This window comes from Ambystoma mexicanum, chromosome 1p (genome assembly GCF_040938575.1).
Source record: "Ambystoma mexicanum isolate Mex_15411 chromosome 1p, UKY_AmexF1_1, whole genome shotgun sequence".
Taxonomy (NCBI): Eukaryota; Metazoa; Chordata; class Amphibia; order Caudata; family Ambystomatidae; genus Ambystoma; species Ambystoma mexicanum.
The window spans coordinates 281,156,277-281,180,144 of record NC_090921.1 but is presented as its reverse complement, the minus strand read 5'-3'; the positions used below and the strand labels follow the sequence as shown (position 1 = coordinate 281,180,144).

Below are 23,868 nucleotides of genomic sequence, written 5' to 3'. Positions count from 1 at the left end.
TATCAGTGTTGCTGTACTGCCATGACCGCCATGGGCAAAAGCGCGGATACTCTCTGCCGTGGATTGCTGTTGGTAGAAGGGAGAGGCTTAGTGCGTGATGGGCAGTAGGAAGCTATTAGCCACACCGAGCATAAGGGCCGTGGTAAGGGTGCTCAACGGCCCTTGCCGGTCGTGGAGGGTGTAGGGCAAATGCCCAGCCTGCAGGGTGCCCGGAAAGCCATATACACTCTGCTGAGTGCACACAATCCATATCGGCCCTGCTGGGAGTATAGATGCTCTGCTGGGGGCACAGAAGGCTATGGAGGCTCTGCTGGGTGCACAGAATGCTATAGAGTATAGAAGCTCTGCTGGGGGCACAGAAGGCTATGGAGGCCCTGCTGGGTGCACAGAATGCTATAGAGTATAGATGCTCTGCTGGGGGCACGGAATGCTATGGAGGCCCTGCTTGGTGCACAGAATGCTATAGAGTATAGGTGCTCTGCTGGGGGCACGGAATGCTATGGAGGCCCTGCTGGGTGCACAGAATGCTATAGAGTATAGCTGCTCTGCTGGGGGCACGGAATGCTATGGAGGCCCTGCTGGGTGCACAGAATGCTATAGAGTATAGATGCTCTGCTGGGTGCACAGAATGCTATAGAGTATCGATGCTCTGCTGGGGGCACAGAATGCTATGGAGGCCCCGCTGGGGGCACAGAATGCTATGGAGGCCCCGCTGGGGGCACAGAATGCTATGGAGGCCCTGCTGGGTGCACAGAATACTATGGAGGCCCTGCTGGGTGCACAGAATGCTATAGAGTATAGATGCTCTGCTGGGGGCACAGAATGCTATGGAGGCCCTGCTGGGTGCACAGCATGTTGTAGTATAGATGCTCTGCTGGGGGCACAGAATGCTATGGAGGCCCTGCTGGGTGCACAGAATGCTATAGAGTATAGGTGCTCTGCTGGGGGCACAGCATTCTATGGAGGCCCTTCTGGGTGCACAGAATGCTATAGAGTATAGACACTCTGCTGGGTGCACAGAATGCTATGGAGGCCCTGCTGGGTGCACAGAATGCCATAGAGTATAGACGCTCTGCTGGGGACACAGAATGCTATGGAGGCCCTGCTGACTGCACAGAATGCCATAGAGTATAGACGCTCTGCTGGGTGCACAGAATGCTATGAAGGCCCTGCTGGGTGCACAGAATGCTATAGAGTATAGACGCTCTGCTGGGTGCACAGAATGCTATGGAGGCCCTGCTGGGTGCACAGAATGCTATAGAGTATAGACGCTCTGCTGGGTGCACAGAATGCTATGGAGGCCCTGCTGACTGCACATAATACTATAGAGTATAGACGCTCTGCTGGGTGCACAGAATGCTATGGAGGCCCTGCTGGGTGCACAGAATGCTATAGAGTATAGACGCTCTGCTGGGTGCACAGAATGCTATGGAGGCCCTGCTGACTGCACAGAATGCTATAGAGTATAGACGCTCTGCTGGGTGCACAGAATGCTATGGAGGCCCTGCTGACTGCACAGAATGCTATAGAGTATAGACGCTCTGCTGGGGACACAGAATGCTATGGAGGCCCTGCTGACTGCACAGAATGCTATAGAGTATAGACGCTCTGCTGGGGACACAGAATGCTATGGAGGCCCTGCTGACTGCACAGAATGCTATAGAGTATAGACGCTCTGCTGGGTGCACAGAATGCTATGGAGGCCCTGCAGGGTGCACAGAATGCTATAGAGTATAGACGCTCTGCTGGGTGCACAGAATGCTATGGAGGCCCTGCTGGGTGCACAGAATGCTATAGAGTATAGACGCTCTGCTGGGTGCACAGAATGCTATAGAGTATAGGTGCTCTGCTGGGGGCACAGCATTCTATGGAGGCCCTTCTGGGTACACAGAATGCTATAGAGTATAGACGCTCTGCTGGGTGCACAGAATGCTATGGAGGCCCTGCTGGGTGCACAGAATGCTAAAGAGTATAGACGCTCTGCTGGGTGCACAGAATGCTATAGAGTATAGCCGCTCTGCTGGGTGCACAGAATGCTATGGAGGCCCTGCTTGGTGCACAGAATGCTATAGAGTATAGATGCTCTGCTGGGTGCACAGAATACTATGGAGGCCCTGCTAGGTGCACAGAATGCTATAGAGTATAGACGCTCTGCTGGGTGCACAGAATGCTATGGAGGCCCTGCTGGGTGCACAGAATGCTATAGAGTATAGATGCTCTGCTGGGTGCACAGAATGCTATGGAGGCCCTGCTGGGTGCACAGAATGCTATAGAGTATAGACGCTCTGCTGGGTGCACAGAATGCCATGGAGGCCCTGCTGAGTGCACAGAATGCTATGGAGGCCCTGCTGGGTGCACAGAATGCTATAGAGTATAGACGCTCTGCTGGGTGCACAGAATGCCATGGAGGCCCTGCTGAGTGCACAGAATGCTATAGAGTATAGACGCTCTGCTGGGTGCACAGAATGCTATGGAGGCCCTGCTGGGTGCACAGAATGCTATAGAGTATAGACGCTCTGCTGGGGGCACAGAATGCTATGGCGGCCCTGCTAGCTGCATAGAATGCTATAGAGTACAGACGCTCTGCTGGGTGCACAGAATGCTGTGGAGGCCCTGCTTGGTGCACAGAATGCTATAGAGTACAGACGCTCTGCTGGGTGCACAGAATGCTGTGGAGGCCCTGCTTGGTGCACAGAATGCTATAGAGTACAGACGCTCTGCTGGGTGCACAGAATGCTGTGGAGGCCCTGCTTGGTGCACAGAATGCTATAGAGTACAGACGCTCTGCTGGGTGCACAGAATGCTGTGGAGGCCCTGCTGGGTGCACAGAATGCTATAGAGTACAGACGCTCTGCTGGGTGCACAGAATGCTGTGGAGGCCCTGCTGGGTGCACAGAATGCTATAGAGTACAGACGCTCTGCTGGGTGCACAGAATGCTGTGGAGGCCCTGCTTGGTGCACAGAATGCTATAGCGTATAGACGCTCTGCTGTGGGCACAGAATTCTATGGAGGCCCTGCTTGGTGCACAGAATGCTATAGAGTACAGACGCTCTGCTGGGTGCACAGAATGCTATGGAGGCCCTGCTGGCTCACAGCGTGCTATAGAGTATACATTCTCTGCAGGGTTTACAGGATGCTATAGTGGCCCTGGTGGGTGCACATAATTCTAAAGAGTATATGTGCTCTGCTGGGTGCACATGGTGCTATAGAGTATGCATGCTCTGCAGGATTTACAGAATGCCTCATCAGCCCTACCGAGTGCACAGAATGCTATAGTGTATATATGCTCTGCTGGGTGCACAGAATGCTGTAGACGCCCCAATTGGTGCACACTATGCCATGGAGGCCCTGCTGGCTGCACAGAAAACCGCATAAACCCTATTGGGTGCACAGTGTGCTACAGCGGCCCTTCCGGGTGTATAGCACACTGTAGATGCTCTGATGAGTGCACAGCGTGCCATAGAATATAAATGCTCTGCAGGGTGTATGGAATGCTTTAGAGGCCCTGTAGGGGGCACAGAATTCTAAAGAGTATATTTGCCCTGCTGGCTCACAGGGTGCTATGGAGTATACATGCTCTGCAGGATTTACAGAATGCTATAGCGGCCCTGCTGGGTGCACAGAATTCTATGGAGGCCCTGCTGACTGCACAGAATGCTATAGAGTATAGACGCTCTGCTGGGTGCACAGAATGCTATAGAGTATAGATGCTCTGCTGGGTGCACAGAATGCTATGGAGGCCCTGCTGGGTGCACAGAATGCTATAGAGTATAGACGTTCTGCTGGGTGCACAGAATGCCATGGAGGCCCTGCTGGGTGCACCGAATGCTATAGAGTATAGACGCTCTGCTGGGTGCACAGAATGCCATGGAGGCCCTGCTGGGTGCACAGAATGCTATAGAGTATAGACGCTCTGCTGGGTGCACAGAATGCCATGGAGGCCCTGCTGGGTGCACAGAATGCTATAGAGTATAGACGCTCTGCTGGGGGCACAGAATGCCATGGCGGCCCTGTTAGCTGCACAGAATGCTATAGAGTATAGACGCTCTGCTGGGTGCACAGAATGCTGTGGAGGCCCTGCTGGGTGCACAGAATGCTATAGAGTACAGACGCTCTGCTGGGTGCACAGAATGCTGTGGAGGCCCTGCTTGGTGCACAGAATGCTATAGAGTACAGACGCTCTGCTGGGTGCACAGAATGCTGTGGAGGCCCTGCTTGGTGCACAGAATGCTATAGAGTACAGACGCTCTGCTGGGTGCACAGAATGCTGTGGAGGCCCTGCTTGGTGCACAGAATGCTATAGAGTACAGACGCTCTGCTGGGTGCACAGAATGCTATGGAGGCCCTGCTGGGTGCACAGAATGCTATAGAGTAAAGACGCTCTGCTGGGTGCACAGAATGCTATGGAGGCCCTGCTGGGTGCACAGAATGCTATAGAGTAAAGACGCTCTGCTGGGTGCACAGAATGCTATGGAGGCCCTGCTGGCTCACAGCGTGCTATAGAGTATACATTCTCTGCAGGGTTTACAGGATGCTATAGTGGCCCTGGTGGGTGCACATAATTCTAAAGAGTATATGTGCTCTGCTGGGTGCACATGGTGCTATAGAGTATGCATGCTCTGCAGGATTTACATAATGCCTCATCAGCCCTACCGAGTGCACAGAATGCTATAGAGTATATATGCTCTGCTGGGTGCACAGAATGCTGTAGACGCCCCAATTGGTGCACACTATGCCATGGAGGCCCTGCTGGCTGCACAGAAAACCGCATAAACCCTATTGGGTGCACAGTGTGCTACAGCGGCCCTTCCGGGTGTATAGCACACTGTAGATGCTCTGATGAGTGCACAGCGTGCCATAGAATATAAATGCTCTGCAGGATTTACAGAATGCTATAGCGGCCCTGCTGGGTGCACAGAATTCTAAAGTGTAGATTCGCCCTGCTGTCTCACAGAGTGCTATAGATTATACATAATCTGCAGGGTTACGGAATGCTATGGCGGTCCTGCCGAGTGCACAGAATGCTATAGAGTATAGGTGCTCTGCTGGGTGCACAGGGAGCTATAGAGTACCACTGTTATTCTGCTGAGGAAGGAGGCGGTGTATGGAGTGCAGGATGCCATAGGGGCCCTGCTGAGCATGGATGAGGTGAATGGAGTGCAGGATGGCACAGTTGCATTGCTGAGCATGGAAGAGGTGTATGGAGTGCAGGATGCCACAGTTGCCCTGCTGAGCGTGGAGGAGGTGTATGGAGTGCAGGATGGCCCCGACACTGTCCTGGGTATAGGAGGGTTAACGGAAGACCTCCGGATGCCACAGCTACCCTGCAGAGCACGGCGGGGTGCAGGAAGACGCCCAGGATGCCACTGTTGCCCTGCTGAGCATGGAGGAGGTTCTATGTAGTGCAGGATGGCACAGTTACCCTGCTGAGCATGGAAGAGGTGTATGGAGTGCAGGGTGCCACAGTTGCATTGCTGAGCATGGAGGAGGTGGATGGAGTGCAGGGTGCCACAGTTGTCCTGCTGAGCATGGAGGAGGTGTGTGGAGTGCAGGGTGCCGAAGTTGCATTGCTGAGCATGGAGGAGGTGGATGGAGTGCAGGGTGCCACAGTTGCATTGCTGAGCATGGAGGAGGTGGATGGAGTGCAGGGTGCCACAGTTGTCCTGCTGAGCATGGAGGAGGTGTGTGGAGTGCAGGGTGCCACAGTTGCATTGCTGAGCATGGAGGAGGTGGATGGAGTGCAGGGTGCCACAGTTGCATTGCTGAGCATGGAGGAGGTGGATGGAGTGCAGGGTGCCACAGTTGCATTGCTGAGCATGGAGGAGGTGGATGGAGTGCAGGGTGCCACAGTTGTCCTGCTGAGCATGGAGGAGGTGTTTGGAGTGCAGGGTGCCACAGTTGTCCTGCTGAGCATGGAGGAGGTGGATGGAGTGCAGGGTGCCACAGTTGTCCTGCTGAGCATGGAGGAGGTGTGTGGAGTTCAGGGTGCCACAGTTGTCCTGCTGAGCATGGAGGAGGTGTGTGGAGTGCAGGGTGCCACAGTTGTCCTGCTGAGCATGGAGGGGGTGGATGGAGTGCAGTGTGCCACAGTTGTCCTGCTGAGCATGGAGGAGGTGTGTGGAGTGCAGGGTGCCACAGTTGCATTGCTGAGCATGGGGGTGGTGGATGGAGTGCAGGGTGCCACAGTTGTCCTGCTGAGCATGGAGGAGGTGTGTGGAGTGCAGGGTGCCACAGTTGCATTGCTGAGCATGGAGGAGGTGTGTGGAGTGCAGGGTGCCACAGTTGCATTGCTGAGCATGGGGGTGGTGGATGGAGTGCAGGGTGCCACAGTTGTCCTGCTGAGCATGGAGGAGGTGTATGGAGTGCAGGGTGCCACAGTTGCATTGCTCAGCATGGAGGAGGTGGATGGAGTGCAGGGTGCCACAGTTGTCCTGCTGAGCATGGAGGAGGTGTGTGGAGTGCAGGGTGCCACAGTTGTCCTGCTGAGCATGGAGGAGGTGTGTGGAGTGCAGGGTGCCACAGTTGCATTGCTGAGCATGGGGGTGGTGGATGGAGTGCAGGGTGCCACAGTTGTCCTGCTGAGCATGGAGGAGGTGTGTGGAGTGCAGGGTGCCACAGTTGTCCTGCTGAGCATGGAGGAGGTGTATGGAGTGCAGGGTGCCACAGTTGCATTGCTGAGCATGGAGGAGGTGGATGGAGTGCAGGGTGCCACAGTTGTCCTGCTGAGCATGGAGGAGGTGTGTGGAGTGCAGGGTGCCACAGTTGCATTGCTGAGCATGGAGGAGGTGGATGGAGTGCAGGGTGCCACAGTTGTCCTGCTGAGCATGAAGGAGGTGTGTGGAGTGCAGGGTGCCACAGTTGCTTTGCTGAGCATGGAGGAGGTGGGTGGAGTGCAGGGTGCCACAGTTGTCCTGCTGAGCATGGAGGAGGTGTGTGGAGTGCAGGGTGCCACAGTTGCATTGCTGAGCATGGGGGTGGTGGATGGAGTGCAGGGTGCCACAGTTGTCCTGCTGAGCATGGAGGAGGTGTGTGGACTGCAGGGTGTCACAGTTGTCATGCTGAGCATGGAGGAGGTGTGTGGAGTGCAGGGTGCCACAGTTGCATTGCTGAGCATGGAGGAGGTGGATGGAGTGCAGGGTGCCACAGTTGCATTGCTGAGCATGGAGGAGGTGGATGGAGTGCAGGGTGCCACAGTTCTCCTGCTGAGCATGGAGGAGGTGTATGGAGTGCAGGGTGCCACAGTTGCATTGCTGAGCATGGAGGAGGTGGATGGAGTGCAGGGTGCCACAGTTGTCCTGCTGAGCATGGAGGAGGTGTATGGAGTGCAGGGTGCCACAGTTGCATTGCTGAGCATGGAGGAGGTGTATGGAGTGCAGGGTGCCACAGTTGCATTGCTGAGCATGGAGGAGGTGGATGGAGTGCAGGGTGCCACAGTTGCATTGCTGAGCATGGAGGAGGTGTATGGAGTGCAGGATGCCACAGTTGCATTGCTGAGCATGGAGGAGGTGTGTGGAGTGCAGGATGCCACAGTTGCATTGCTGAGTTGCATTGCTGAGCATGGAGGAGGTGTGTGGAGTGCAGGGTGTCACAGTTGCATTGCTGAGCATGGAGGAGGTGTGTGGAGTGCAGGGTGCCACAGTTGCATTGCTGAGCATGGAGGAGGTGGATGGAGTGCAGGGTGCCACAGTTGCATTGATGAGCATGGAGGAGGTGTGTGGAGTGCAGGGTGCCACAGTTGCATTGCTGAGCATGGGGGTGGTGGATGGAGTGCAGGGTGCCACAGTTGTCCTGCTGAGCATGGAGGAGGTGTGTGGAGTGCAGGGTGCCACATTTGCATTGCTGAGCATGGAGGAGGTGGATGGAGTGCAGGGTGCCACTGTTGTCCTGCTGAGCATGGAGGAGGTGTGTGGAGTGCAGGGTGCCACAGTTGCATTGCTGAGCATGGGGGTGGTGTGGGGACTGTCGGATGGCACCAGGGCCGTCCTGGGTAAGTGCGGGTTCACGGAGGAGCACGGGATGCCACAGGGGCCCTGCTGAGCATGGAGGGGTGCCATCCTGGCATTGCCGTCCGGCCCGTCTGTGAACGTCCTCTGTGCACTGCCTACTTGAGTTGCATGCTAAGCAGGGCATGTAGTGGCAGGCGCCAAGGCAACTTTCTATGGGCACGTCGTGGTGACCTGGGATCAGAAGTGTTCTAGAGAATCTATCAGAAGGGGGTGGGCTGGGGAGGGGTTTGCTTTCATACTACGGTGGTCATGTTCTAGCAGAACGCGAGTTTTTCTGGGGGGCTGGCGTTATCCGCGACTGGGCAAAGTAAGAAAGGCGGGCCACACGGAGTCCATGTCTGCCCCAGCCGCGGCCATTTGCCGAATGATGCGAGGGGCGGCTGCGGTGTGGGTATATGACGAGCCTGCAGTGGGGCATGGCCTGGTGGGAGGTTCTTATAGGGCGGTTGTGCAAGGTGCCCTTTATGGGAATGTTCTACTGTGATGCTGTTATGGGGGTGTTCTCTCGTGAGCTGTTGATGATCGGTCCTTTAGAGGGTTGCGCTAGGACTAAGTTGTTACAGGGGTGTTGTGTGATGATCTTGTTATGGGGGTGTGCTGTGTAGGACTGAACTATATTATAGGGGAATTGGTTAATGATAGTGCTGTTATGAGGGTGTTTCTGCGCGGCGAGGCTGCTATAAGAGAGTGCTGTGCGATGGGGCTGTTTTGGTTTTTATGATTTTTAGGGGTGTTTCGTGATTCAGGTGTTAAAAGGGGAGTTGTATAATGGGCTGATCCCAACGGCCACAGAATAATAGGGCGTTTTTAGGGGTGCTGTAGCATGTGCTGTTATCACCAGTGCAGTATGGGTGGCATCAGATGGGGCTGTTATATGGGTGTTGTATTATGGGGTTGATATGCAGAACTGCCATCAGATGGGACTGTCAGGTGGTTGTTGTTTTATGGGGGTGTATGCGGAAGTGCCACGGATGAGGCTGATATGTGGGTGTTGTATTATGGGGGCGATGGACGGAGCTGCCAGAGATTGAGCTGTTAAATGGGTGTTGTGTTATGGCAGTGAAAGGTGCCATCAGGTGGGGCTGTTATGTGGGGTGATATACAGAGCTGCCATCAGATTGTCATGTGGGTGGTTATTTATGGGGGTGTATGCAGAAGTGCCATCAGGTGGGGCTGTTATATGGGTGTTGTTTTATGGGGTTGATATACAGAACTGCCATCAGATGGGACTGTCAGGCGGTTGTTGTTTTATGGGGGTGTATGCGGAAGTGCCATGGATGAGGCTGATATGTGGGTGTTGTTTTATGCAGGTGATATACACAGCAGCCATCAGATGGCGCTGTCATGTGGGTGGTTATTTATGGGGGTGATGGACGGTGCTGCCAGAGATTGAGCTGTTATATGGGTGTTGTGTTATGGGTGATATGCGAGCGTGGCATCAGATGGAGCTGTTATATGGGTGTTGTATTGTGGTGGTGATATATGGGCTGCCATCAGATGGGAATCCGTACAAAAAAAACGAGAAAAAAACGAATGGGAGACTTGACCGATTACGTGCTGCCGAACATTTCGGTGGCATTACTGTGAACCTGGGCAGCGGGAGCTGCAGGGATGTCTCCCACACTCTTGTTCACTGAAATGTCAGCAGAGGTTGCAGGGGTGTCCCCTGCTGCCGTTGAAATAAAGTTACAAAGAAGAAAAGTGGAGCCTGCAGCGCCGGTTCCCAAAGTTATTTTCGGTAAAATAACTTTAGCTTTTTTCTCCTTCAGACATTTGGGATTCGATTAATTCACGGTGATCCATGAGATGGGGCAGTTAAATGGGTGGTGTACTGTGGGGGTGAAATGCGGAGCAGCCATCAGATGGGGCTGTTATATCAGTGTTGTATTATGAGGTGATATGCAAAGGTGCCATCAGATGGGGCTGTTATATGGGTGTTGTACCGTGGCGGGGATATACGGAGCAGCCATCAGATGAGGCTGTTATATGGGTGTTATGGGTGTTGTACCGTGGCGGGGATATACGGAGCAGCCATCAGATGAGGCTGTTATATGGATGTTATGGGTGTTGTACCGTGGCGGGGATATACGGAGCAGCCATCAGATGAGGCTGTTATATGGATGTTATGGGTGTTGTACCGTGGCGGGGATATACGGAGCAGCCATCAGATGAGGCTGTTATATGGGTGTTCTGGGTGTTGTACCGTGGTGGTGATATACGGAGCAGCCATCAGATGGGGCTGTTATATGGGTGTTGTACCGTGGCGGGGATATACGGAGCAGCCATCAGATGGGGCTGTTATATCAGTGTTGTATTATGAGGTGATATGCAAAGGTGCCATCAGATGGGGCTGTTATATGGGTGTTGTACCGTGGCGGGGATATACGGAGCAGCCATCAGATGGGGCTGTTATATGGGTGTTGTACCGTGGCTGGGATATACGGAGCAGCCATCAGATGGGGCTGTTATATGGGTGTTGTACCGTGGTGGTGATATACGGAGCAGCCATCAGATGGGGCTGTTATATGGGTGTTGTACCGTGGTGGTGATATACGGAGCAGCCATCAGATGGGGCTGTTATATGGGTGTTGTACCGTGGCGGGGATATACGGAGCAGCCATCAGATGAGGCTGTTATATGGGTGTTGTACCGTGGCGGTAATATACGGAGCTTAAGGGAGCGTTCACTGCACTGCAGTGCAAGTTTAGACTTCAACTTAAATTAAAAAAGTAGAGGAGCATGGCTCCCGCCCACTTCGACCACTGGTTGTGTTATGGGGTGATGTACGGAGCTTCCAACACATGGGGCTGTTATGTGGTTATTTTTTTTTATAAGGGTGATATGCGGAAGTGCCACCAGGCGGCACTGCTGTGGATGTTGTACAACGTTGCCCTCACAGGGGTGTTGAATTATGAGGCTGTGGAAGTGGTGTTGGGTATTGGCTTTTCTGATGGGGCTGTTTCGGGGTGGTTGCATGACTGGGCCGATATAAGGAGGCGATGTATAATTGGACTGTTATTTGGGTTTTGTATATTGGGGCTTGTATGAAGTGGTTGTTAATGGCTGGCTGTGTAATTGTTATAGGCATTTTGAATGACGCGCGGAAGGTACAAGGGTGCACCGTGAATTGGCTGTCGTTGGGGTATTGTTGATGGGGCTGTCATAAGAGTGGTGGATGGTGTTAGGTTATTGGGGTGTCGCTTATGGTGAGGACTCTTATTGGGACGTTTATGGTGAGGCTGTTGTTTGATTAGGGTAGGCATTGAATAATGGGCGTTTCTAGGGTTGGTATTCCGCTTGTAAGGTTGTAGAAAGGTGAGTGTGTTATAAGGCCTGCAGAATGACGGAACTATTATATAGCGTGCCAATAATAATATTCATCCAGGGCACACCACAAACTGAATAACCCTCCTGGCACTGAAACAATTGGGGTTACTAGTACCGAGCTTGACGGTGCTCCTTTTTTTCCCAAAACTTTATTTATACATTTAGAACTTTACAGAAGCAATAGAACATAATACAATGGGCCTCATTACGAGGTTGGTGCTAATCATGGCGCTATTAGCGCCATGACTAGCACCAATAACGGGACTGTGTCCGCCCTCATTCAATGGGGACTTACCGGTCCAGTCCAACCTTGGCGGGGCCGGTAAGTCCCCATTGTAAAAGCCATTCCCCATTCCCATTTGCGCCTCCATAGGGCTCAATGGGAAGGCGTCAATAACGGTACGGCAAATTGCGGTACCACTATTGACCCCGGTATCCCTTAACGCGTTCCATCCATAACGCCTGGTAAAACCAGGCCTTAAGGGAGGGACCTGCTAAGGGATCTCGGAATAGGGCGCAAAGGGATTACCGGCACCGGTGTCATTACCGGTGCCCGGTATCCCTTTGCGCCCACCTCAGAATGATACTTATTCACCCATAATTTCCTAAATAAATCTTTAAGAAGTAACAGAGGGGAACTGAATACAGGGAGTAAGGCGACAGAAGGTAAAGGAAAGAAATAAAATGAAAAAACAAAAACAAAGCAAAATAAGAACCCTAGAACACGATCAAATATCAACCTCACAATGATGAAATACAGAGCCGTCCTTGCTGTGTTTCAATGCTGCCACCTTAACTGGTGCATGCTGGGACTGTTGATTGTGTGTCTTATGATGGGGTGGTTGTACGATTTATGCGGTTGTTATAGGGCTAATATGCGATGGAACCTTGCAGTCGCGCCATGAAACACTTTTTTATGGGCGCGTTATAAATGCCATATCATATCATAACCTTGATCAGGGTTATTTGTAGGGTGACGCTGTTCCAGGTATGTTTGTATTGATTTATAAAGCGCTTTTGCCCAAGCGCTATATCTTAATGGAAACGGGCACATTATGTATAAATAAACACTGTAGTGAAAAAAGAGACATTTCGAATGTAAGGACAGCAGATGAGTTTGAAGATTCGAGCGGTATATGGGCAGAGTATAAACATCTAATAGAAAGAGGACGAGAGTTCGTAGGGGAGGGGCCGAGGGTGCGTAGGAAGTGAAAAGAGGACTAGAGGTTGGAAGAGTACGAGCAGGGTCCAGGGCTTTAAGTGGGGTAAGAAATCGAAGGTGGGGGGCTCATTTACGGGAGTGGCTTGTGCAATGGGCGTGGCCTTAAAAACGTACACAAACCATAGTAAGGTACGTAAACGTTTTGTTTATTTGTATGCGTACCTTAGTATGGTTTGTGTAGTATGCAAGCCATCTTTTATAAACATAGAAATATGTAATATATTTCAATGTTTATAAAAGATGACTTGCATACTACACAAACCATAGTAAGGTACGCACTTAAATATATAAATGCTTACATTTATATATTTGTTTGCTTGCCTTACTCTGGTTTGTGTACTTTCCAAGCCATCTTTGTTAAACATTTCTATGTCTATAAAAGATTGCTTGAAAAGTGCACAATTCAATCCATCTTTTATAAAGCTTTCCAGACAGACAAAACCTGAGGCGTCTTTGTCCGTCAGCAAAGCTTTATAAAAGATGGCTTGAATTGTGCACTTTTCAAGCCATCTTTTATAAACCCCGAAATATGTCGAGGAGTCCCCAGGTTCGCCGAATGTTAAAGACACCTCCGCGACCTGGGGGGGAAAAAGGGCACAATAACTTCCTTTGGTGACACCTCACACAAGAGGTCACCAGAGGAAGTTACAGTGACTGACAGAAGTGCCAGCCAGCTAACGCGCTGTTGTGGCTGGCTGTCAGCATGACTGACCTAATGGCGGGCGCAAATCTCGTCGCGACTGCAGCCGCAACGTGATAATGCATGCAAGGGCCCTGGCTAAACCCCACTGTTGGGAGACTGCCGGGGCCCAGCCCCGGCAGACCCCGGCCCTCTTAAATCACTGGCAAGGGCATAGGAGAGGAAAGTTCTCCATGCACACAGTTCTGCGTTTACGGCGAGAATGTGTTTTGGGACCCGGAGCGCTGATAAGGGCGGTGCACAAAAGGTCTGTTCTAGTGGTGTGTTGTATGAAAGGGCTTTTATGGGGAGGTTGCCCAATAGTAGTGCTGTTCTTGGGCTGGTATGTGACAGGGTTGCTATTGGGAGATGGGTATGGTAACTGTGTTGTGTATGATTGTGCACTATTGTATGATGGACTTGTTCTATTGGGTGTTGTTAGGGTTTGCAGGATGGCCCTGGCAGTGATGTGTGATGGGACATGTTCAGTGGTGTTGTCTGATGGGCCTTTGTTAGGGGTTGTTGTATGATGTGGCTATAAGCAGTGGTGGAAATGGAAAATAATTGATGTTGGATCCCATAAGGGCAGAGGTGGGGGCAGAGTTTGAGTTGGCGGTGCCCGAGGAGGCAGGGTTTAGTGGGTTGGAGTTAGCAGTTGACCTCCAATCAAAGGAAATGTCCAAAACAGGGGTGTTGCTAGGTATGGAAAAGATCCGGGGCTAGGCTAATGCCGGGACTGTCAGGACTGGGGGCTAGCTAGCCTTTTGGTTGTAACACCCTGGGCTACAACAAAAAGACCCAGGGCTATAGCCCCCTCAGGCCTCCCCTAGCAACGCCCTTGGTCAAAAATAATAGTTTTAACAGTGCTATTTCTTCATTCTGCTTATTTTCCAAACTATATATAAATTCCACTTTAAACCATTTCCATGGGACTGGTGATAAGTTACTTCACTATGCGGATAATAGGTTTGACCAGTGTAATGCACAATTTGCATCCCATTTTATGGAGGTGTCGACAGGGTGGAACCTTGAGGAGGCACCCAGATAACAAATCAGCGTCCTCCTTCCTCCTCCCTGGCTAAGGGGGAGGAGTTTGGGGGCAAAAGCCCTCGAAGCATGAAGTGGAGCCCCGGGAAAGGTCAACAGGGGGGGAAGCCTGCTAAAAATAACAAAAGGAAGCGGGCGTGCCTGGGGGCTTATATACAGCCGGTGGACTGGCAGCGTTCTCATTGCAGCCAGGGGACGCGGACCAAAGGAAGGAGAAAGCAGTTTTGGCAGTTTTTTGGGGCAGGTCGGGAGCGTTTTATCTTGGAAGCAATTCAGGAGGAGAGTTCTTTCCGATACAATGGTGTGCAGCGCGTGTGCCAGGAAGCTGCCGCAGGTACCTGCTTTGCTTCGTTTGGGGCGGACTACGGCGAGAGGAAAAAGAAGACGGCACGCGTTCAAAAGCCACTAGAGCGGATAAAGTGGGCAGCGGTGGTGAGCGAGTGGTCTAATTTCACAAGAGTTCAAGAGGGAAGGCCAGCAGACAGGGTGCCCGGCCTTTGATAGTCTCATTAGCAGAACACTCTGGGCCGCGGTGGTTAAGAATTTCAATATACATGATCAACGCAGGTGGGCTACGGTGAGGAGCGTGCGCCCACATTATCAAAAACGTTGTCAGTTGCAAGCTAATTGGGCAACGGCAGCTTGGAGGTGCGCAATGTGGGTGCCATAAGGGCCACTGTGGGGACTACAGACAGTGCGTGTGAAGTGCACTAAAAGCAGAGGAAAGAACCACCATCAAATCTTTGCAGTGTGAGTGCCTTAAGGGCCGCTGTGGAGTAAAGGAGCAGTGTGTGTGTTACAAAGGCCGCCGCTACAGGCCAGGGTGCCCACACAAGAAAGGAGCACAACAGAGGCGAGCTGCCCAGAGAAAGACATGGAGCAATTCAGCCAGATGGCAGCTGCCAGGCACGGTCCGAATTGGCTGCATAAGGTGGCAACAAAACTCGATGGTGAAGCGGCTGTGACAAGCAACAGGTCACAGTCCCCTTTGTTGTTTCCATTTTACACAGAGGAAGAGGCTAGGCAAGAGCTTTTGGCCATTGAGGAGGAGGAGGACATTGAGGCTAGTTAGGAGGAAGAGCCGGTATCCAAAAGGAGAAGGACATTGAATGCAAGGGCGAAAGGCAAATAGGCAGCAGACGGAAGCTGCCAAAACACGGAAAGCAGCTGGGGCCGACAAAGGCAGAGGGAAAAAGCAGGGGCCGGTTGCCAATCCGGAGTCTCTGCCTGCAGAAGTTCCAAGGTGTAGCAGCAGTACACCCAGCACGCATGCGGCCAGCACGGCGGTGGTGGCATCAGAGGGACCTGCATCCTTGGAACAAGTCAAAGCTATGGTTATGCAGTCCTTGCAAGCATGGGGCAATGGCAGGAATGGTCAAATGTTGTGTGGGAATGCCAATGCATTTAATCAAGTGGGAAGATATGCCGAGGCAGTGCACCAGCAAGGGGCTTGGAGGGGGCTATGAGCCCCGGTATACTGAGTCAAGTCGCCACTTTGCTTAGGGAAATTTCCCTAGGGGCGGTCAGCCAGCTGCAGCAGGCGACTATAACACCGGCCGGCAGTCAGGGACAAGGTATGTTGTGGGGGTAATGGTACGCAGTATAGGAGAGGGATGCCGGGCTTTGCACTAGTGCGGGCGGCGGGGAACGCATTAGTATGACACATCCCTATGGCATAAAAGGAGAGGATTTAGCAGGAGTACATTGCCATTTTTACCTTGCTAGATATAGAACCAGAGGGGCTTGACCTAAGGCAAATATCAGAGAAAGAAAGGGAGAAGAAGGATAGAGAGAGGGTCAAGAAAGAAGCAACCATTCACAATTGGTTAGCAGCTTTCAGGATGTTGGCATCCATTATGATGGAGAGGTTCCCACAGGATGCCGTGCCGTTATTCGCATATGAGCAATACATCCATACCGCATATCTGACCTATGGCGGTGAAGCTTGGTTGAAATATGATAGGGGTTTTAGGCTGAAGATGCAGATTTGGCCTGCGATTGTCATTGGATGAGGTGGATGTGACGGGTTACATTGAGAAAATGGTATCAGCAAGTGAAATGGGGGATAAGGCACATGGCGAGAAGCCTTATTATAAGAAGGAGAGATGGTCCTATAGGGACAGGAGGAGGAGATCCTTTCGCGGGCACTCCGCCTGGAATAGTAGACCCAGTTACCAGCAGGGGGTGAAAGCAAATTGCTGGAAGTTTGAGCAAGGTTATTGCCCCTTTGGCAAATTCTGCAAATTCAAGCATGCATAGGGAAAAAATGTGCAGGGAATCACAGCACGTCTTCATGCGATGGGAGAAAGAGCAGTAGTACGAAACCAAAAGAGAATGCTAAGCACAATTGACACCCCCCTTGCCCACGCCCATACTACTTGCCACATTGATCCCATTCGTGAATATGTACCACAATACCGCAGATGCAAGCTACTTTGGGAAGGTTTGAGTTAGGGGGTTGTTATCCCTTAAAACAGTGCCATGGGGAACAAGGAAGCAGACAACCTAAAGTTAAGGTAGTGGAGCAAAAAATTACTAAAGAGATTAGGCTAAGTAGAGTGGCGGGGACATTCACTTACCCCCCATTGATGAACTTTGTTGTACCTCCCTTGGGCTTTGTTCCCAAGAAAGAGGAAGGGCAGTTTCGCCTCATACAACACCTATCCTTCCCAGAGGGTGCATCAGTAAACAATGGCATAGCGGAGGAGAGCTGTCGGGTTAATTATGCTTCCTTTGATGATGCGGTGGAGCTAGTGAGGGCCACAGGGAGAGTCGCACTGCTGGTGGCGGCCGATATTGAGTCCGCTTCAGGCTACTGCCAGTTAAGAAGGAAAGCTACCATTTTCTGGGTTTCAAGGTCCAGGGCTCGTACTATTATGACAGATGCTTGCCAATGGGTTGCGCTATTATGTGCACTTATTTCGAAAAATTGAGCACTTTTTTGGAGTATGCACTGAAGTAGATGGACGGGGGCGGTGTAGTAATGCACTGCCTTGACGACTTCTTGTTCATTGGGAAGGAAGGTACAGATGAATGTGGCACTGTAATGCCAGGTTCCAGTCATTGATGCAGGAGATGAGGATCCCCTTGATTAATGGTAAGACAGTGGGTCCACCCACAAGGCTGACATTCCGAGGAATAGAGATAGACTCATTGGAGGATAAGTCAAGACTGCCATGAGATTAAGTGGTGAAACTTAAAGAAACTATCAAGGAATTGAGGGGCAGGAGTAAGGCCACTTTGAGGGAGCTTCAGTCATTGCCGGGAAATTTGAATTTCGCTGGTAAGGTGATCCCGGCAGGAAAGGTGTTCGCCAAGAGCATTAAACTCAAGACTGTAGAGCTGCAACACACTTCCCAGCACGTGCAGCTGGGGGCGGAAGTAAGAGGACCTCAAGATGTGGGATGGCTTCCTGGATGATTTCAATGGGGTACTACTCTGGTGGGAGCAGTGGGCTAGTAGCGAGAAACTGAGAATGTTTACTGACACTTCAGGCTCCTACGGATTTGGGGCTATTCTAGGGGATTAGTGGTGGGGGCAGGCTTGGTCGGCGGCATGACATCAGGGTGGCATTACCAGAGACTTCACTTTGCTGGAGCTTTTCCTTATTGTAGTGGCTTTCAGGCTATGGGAGGAGTCATTGGCGAATAGAAGGGTAATTCTCTGGTCAGACAACCTGGCAGTAGTGCAAATCATAAATCAGGGGAGGTCCAGCAATTTGAGGGTACTAATGTTGCTGAGGGAGCTAACAACAAGCCTGCTCAAGTTAAACTCCGAAGTAAGAGCACGACACGTTCCAGGGGTAAAGAACGTGGCAGCTGACTCTCTCTCTCTCGATTGCAGTGCGAAAGATTTCAGGGGAGCAGTCCAGAGGCAAACAAAAGGATGACCCCATTCAAGGTCCAGTGGTGGGGCATGATTGGGAAAGTCTGAGCTCACTGATCGACACAGCACTGGCACGAGGCACAGGAAGGAGGTACACAGTGTGTTGGGAGCGATTCACGGCTTTTAAGGAACAGTCTTTGATGGAGCACCAAAACGGATTGCCAGTACGTGCCTTTGTTGGATGGTGATGGAGGTCTGGGTAAACCAGATCCTGGATAGCTTACCATTTGGCAGCGATAGCACACTACTACAGACTGGGGGGAAAGCCTGATCCCACTAAAGACCATTACGTCTTAATGGCGATGAAAGATTGGCCGAAACAAACAGAGAGGAAGCCCGACGCAAGGCGTCCCACAGATATTGTTAAACTACAAAGTTTAATAGGAACTATACCTAAAACTTGCTGGAGCGAGGGAGAGAGGGTTCTGTTCATGGCAACTTTCACCTTGGCCTTCTTTGGAGCTTTCAGAGTGAGCAAGCTGGTTCCTGCGAATAGGGAAGCATGGGGCTCAGGGTCTTTAAGGCTGTAAAATGTGCAGCTGGCAGAAGAGCGGGTGCACATTTATCTTAGGAGGTCTAAGACGGATCAAAAGGGAGAAGGGAGAACAGTCACCCTCTATAGCATCCAAGGGAGCAGAGTTTGTCCAGTCGCGGGACTGAAAGCTTACCTTCGAGAGAGGCACCCAGCGGGGGCTGGGTCACCTCTATTTTTGCACAGGGATGGGTCGACTCCGAGCAGGTTCCATTTCAAGAGCGTGTTGGACATGGCCTTGAGAGGCATGGGAGTGACAGGAGGGGGGTTCGGAACACACTCATTTAGAATCGGCAACATCAGCAGCTGAACTGGGCATGGGGCCTGAGGCAATTATGAGAATCGGGGGTTGGAAGTATGGTTGTTTTAGGAGGCATATAAAGCCGGACAAAATGTAATATTAATATGCCACCTTCTAATCTCCCTCCAATTGACAGCAGCTCAAAGGAGGAGACGGTCCATTTGGGTGGTGGGTCATTCTTTTGTAACAAGGGCCAGAGGTAACTGGACGACTGAAAGAGAGAGGTTGACCGCTAGCGAGTATTGGATCTGGTGGTAAGGTGTGCCCGGGATGAGATGGGTGTAGTTACAAGGGCACATTGAGAAATTGCTGGGCAGGCACCACAGGCCCGACGTATTGATCATGCATATAGGTGGCAATGACTTGACAAGCTTGGGCAGAGGGTCATTAATGACGGAAATAATGTGCACCTTGCAGGAAGTGTCTTCTTGGTTGGGTGATCATCTCGTACACATCAGCATAGCGTACACGAACTATGCAGACAACACCCAGGTCCTCCTCCCCCTCACTGGTGACTACAAGCATGACCCAAAAGCTCTCCTCCAGATATATGCCACCATCCAAACTCTGCTTAATACGGGATAAGATGGAAATCACCATTCTAGGCCCAAAGGAAACCCCCGCCAAACTCAACACTAAATATACCCACTTTACCATTGACCAGGCTAATATACCAGTCTCATTATCAGTAAAGACCCTTGGAGTCTAGCTAGACTCTACTTTATCTATGACAATTCTGGTCCGCGCCATCTCCTCAGCCTCTGCCATCACCACTAAACTTATAACGGCCATTACACCATTTGTATCCAACCAAAATTGCGTATCCATACCAGAGCCACAGTAGGAGCAAGACTTGATTACTGCAATGCCCTTTTAGCAGGCACCTCTACTCAAAACATCAACAGGGTACAAATAGTTCAAAATAACGCACTCCACGCAGCCCTACAAATACCTAATAACAACCATATCTCACAGGCCAGACGCGAAGTCCACTGGCTCCCAGTCAAGGAAAGAATCAACTTCAAAATTCTCACCCTTACTCACAAATGCATTAACCTCACTGCCCCAGCCTACCTATAAGAAACTATAACCAAAAACATCTTGGCCCGCCCCACAAGAAGCCACCTCGCTAACCAACTCCCGGTACCTCCCATAAGAAGAGCCAATGCTGGCGACATTGGTTTCCCCCACATAGCACCCAAACTATGGTACGCCATCCCCAGCGCACTCAGAGCAGAACCATCCCTGCTCGCCTTTCGCAAATCTCTCAAAACCATGTTAGTCACATAACTCACACCACTCACCAGATCACCTCATGTGGTGATCTACCTAGCCACACTGTATTTGACCTTATGTTCCTTTGGAACCCGTATATTTACATTATGGCTAAATGTTAATGTAACCTTTAAGTATGCAAACCAAACTAATGTTCTATGTAACCACTATGCTTTCCCTTGTATCCAGTTATGTAAAAATGTAACAGCGCCACAATGCCCTCAGGCTGTTGTGTGCTTTAAAAATACGAATAAATAAAATCTGGTCCGAGATCCTCCCAAGACAGGAATGAAGAGGAGCAGAAAGTAATTTGGTAGTGGAGAAATCAAGGAGGAAGCTAAATGGGGCAATGGCCAAGTTCTGCAGGGGCAGAGGTTTCACGCAGGTCAGATAGGGTCTGACCAACTTAAAGTCACCTGAGTTCATACGAGAGGGACGGCGTGCATTTGTCACCAGCATGCATGGATCTGTTCTTTTGGAACTTGTGCGCAAAACTGCTGAAGTTGTAGGATAGGACGGGGGGAGCCATGGTGGGAGTGGACCTACCTTTGGTGTGGCAGTGTTTTTTTACAACCAATGGCACTATACATACTACTGTTACACCAGTGTCAAATTTACAGCTCTAATTAAGCCATGAACTCTCAGAAGACTGCTTTGAAATGACACTGGCAGGCACATTGGGCTCACAGTTTGCTGTTGCTGTCACTGTTTGATAGAGCTAGCTAAAATAGATCCCACAAGAATGTACTTTGGGAGGGGAGCAGCAGGAAGTGGGTGGCAATGGCCATAGGGATTAGCAGCACCAGGGGCCGTCAATGGATGGGTAAATAACCAAACAACACCTACAAGCTGTGTGTTCTCCTCATATACCATCTCCCTCCAAGCTGTAGTCCAATGCAATAGTCTCAGCTTGTAGGTGGCACTTTAGTGCCAGCTAATAGGCAAAACTAAAAAGGCTCGGTTCAGAACGGCCACACACAGATTCAGCCCAGGGATTGTGCTGGATCCCCGAGTGATCCCTGTGGAGAGAGGACCAACAGGGAGGCAGAAGCCCCCAAGCAAGTGTATTCAGATACTTAGTGCATGCATTTTAAGATGGCCACCGTGCTGACTTCACGAAATTCCAGGGCCTTGTCAGCACTGAAGACACCACATGAGGCGATATGATTGGCCATCAGATTCCATCAATAGGCCAAGCCGGCCCTGATTTAAGGCTTCACATCCCTGTCTGGCCATGTTCGGGCATGGAGGGGCTGCATGTCAACCCTGCAGCTCCCTTCTACCATATGAGTCTGACTCCTGCAACTATGGATTCACTGCCGCTTCGAATATCTGCTCGGCAGGTAAGATGGCCAAATGCCATCTAACATGCCACTCTGCCTCAATACACTCCCCGCTTCCCCACCTTAGGCCCCCCTGCTCTCCTCATATCGGTGTTTGACGTAGGGGTCCTTAGAAGTGCTGACTCTGCTCCTTTGGCTGAATGCCATGGCACACACTATGCACCGCACCGTCGCGTGCTTTTAGGAAAAGCACTACCAATGTCCAATCTGTGCCACAAAATAACGTTCACTGCGGCTGCAACCACACCTTCGCACTGGGCACTGCGTCACTAGCATCCTCCGACTTGGCTCCTCCCATCGAGCGATTCCAATAGCTCTCACCTGTTTATCAAAGAATCTACCAACGCTCACTATGCCCTATGTCTGCTTGCTGTAAGCATTCTCTTAGACCGTGTCCCACAACAAAGTAGCAAGTAGGGGTTTATCTTACTGTGCAGTATCCGATTGTCTTGCCATGTCTTCACTGCAACTTGGTTAGCGGGGTAACCTAGCTATTATCCATTACGTACATTCTTTGCTTCTTTTTTTTACCAGTAACAGCCTCGGCAGCCTCCCTTTACATTTTCCTGATGTTTCTTATTTGCCTCATGCACGTCTGATGTAGCCCCGCGCAACATGAGGTGAGGCTCTACCAGACTGCTACCTGCAACCCACCTAACTTGACTTTTGCAGCATTTTGCTGCAAAATCATTCTGTTCAAAATATCATGTGCAGTCTTACACTGTAGACAGCTCCAATGCACGTGTCCTGTAACTAGTGCCTAGATGCTGCTTGGTTTTGTCCGCGGCTATAAATGAAAAAAAAATACAAATAAAATAAATAGGCCCCTGAGAACTGAAGCTAGAAAGATGGGTAATGGACTTTTTCTGTGGTGTTGTTCTGTGGAGGCTGTTGTAGGGCTGTTATATGTTGGGTCTATTAAAGTGGTGAGGTACCATGCTGTCATATGGAAGTGGTGCACTGGGGTCTGTTTGTTCAGTAGTCACCCAGGGCTAAATTAATTGGCGTTGTTCTTACCAAATTCATTATGGTGGAGATGAAAGGGAACTCTTCTCTTCAATCTTTATATGGAACCACTTGGAACCCTCTTTGCTCATACAACATCCACATCCACCAATACGTAGATGACACGCAGCACTACCTCAAGATTCCCTCCATCGAAGAGATCCACAGACGCAAAGCCTGCCTCTCAGAGATCCAGTCGTGGATGTCCAATGCTTACCTGACGCTCAACCCCTCCAAGACTGAATTCTTACTGCTGACCAACGACACCAAACACCTGGACATCCAGACCTGGCTCTCTGCTATGCATCTCAACGGCTTCACACCCCAGCGGGCCAACTGCGCCAAGTCCCTTGGGTTGGGCATCGAAAGACACCTCTCCTTCAAACAGCACAAATCAAGGAAGTCACAAACGGCTTGCTACCAACATTCTCTCCTGTGAAAAATCAAGCCCTTCATCTCAGAAAACAACGTATGATCTGCTGTCCAGGTATTGTATGTTTGTACCATATAAAAAAGTCTGACCCTACTAAAAGACCTAAAACAAACACCACAAAGGTTCCGACTACCAAAAGTCCAAACTTTTCGTGGTGTGTGTTTAGTTGTGTCGGTGGGGTCGGACTTGGGGCTGGGGGGGATGTCCCCCACAACACCCGCTCACCAAAGTGAGCGGGTGTTGTGGGGGACAACACCCCAGCCCCCCACAAAAAGGAAAGAAAAAAAGTGGGGGCTGCGGAGGTGGCCTCTGCAATACCCAGCTCACTATGCTATACAGTATAGTGAGCGGGTTGTTGCGGGGGCCACCCCTGCAGCACAACCGGAAAAAAATTAAAAATAAAATAAAAACCGGGGGCTGCGTGGGTGTCCCCGCAACACCCCGCTCACTATACTTTACAGTATAGTGAACGTGGGCTGCGGGGCAAACCTCTGCAGCTTCCGAAAAAAAAAAGAAAAGGAACCTGCAGCGCCGGTGCCCGATCACGGAAGTGAAACGGAACTGGCACCGCAGGGAGACAGCGTGAAGGAAAGGTAAGTAGGGTTTGGGTATGTTGGAGGTGTGTGTGGGGCTGTGTTAAGGGTGTGGGTTGGGGTGTGTGGTGGATGTGTTGTTGGTGTGGGTGGGGGAGTGGGTTTGTAAGGGTTTTAATGCGTGTTCGCATGGGAAATGTGCAAACCTTTTGTGGTTCGCACATTTCTCATGCAAACATTTCCGTTGCAGACTTTTCTGCGATGGAAAAATCACACAGA

At 51.0% G+C, this 23,868-nt stretch overlaps 1 protein-coding gene across 2 annotated transcripts in view; it reads left to right on the top strand.

Moving 5' to 3' along the window:
• APC2 (APC regulator of WNT signaling pathway 2) overlaps nucleotides 1-23,868 on the top strand; it is a 423,162-nt gene that overhangs the window by 563 nt on the left and 398,731 nt on the right. The gene's annotated exons all lie outside the window — the stretch shown is intronic.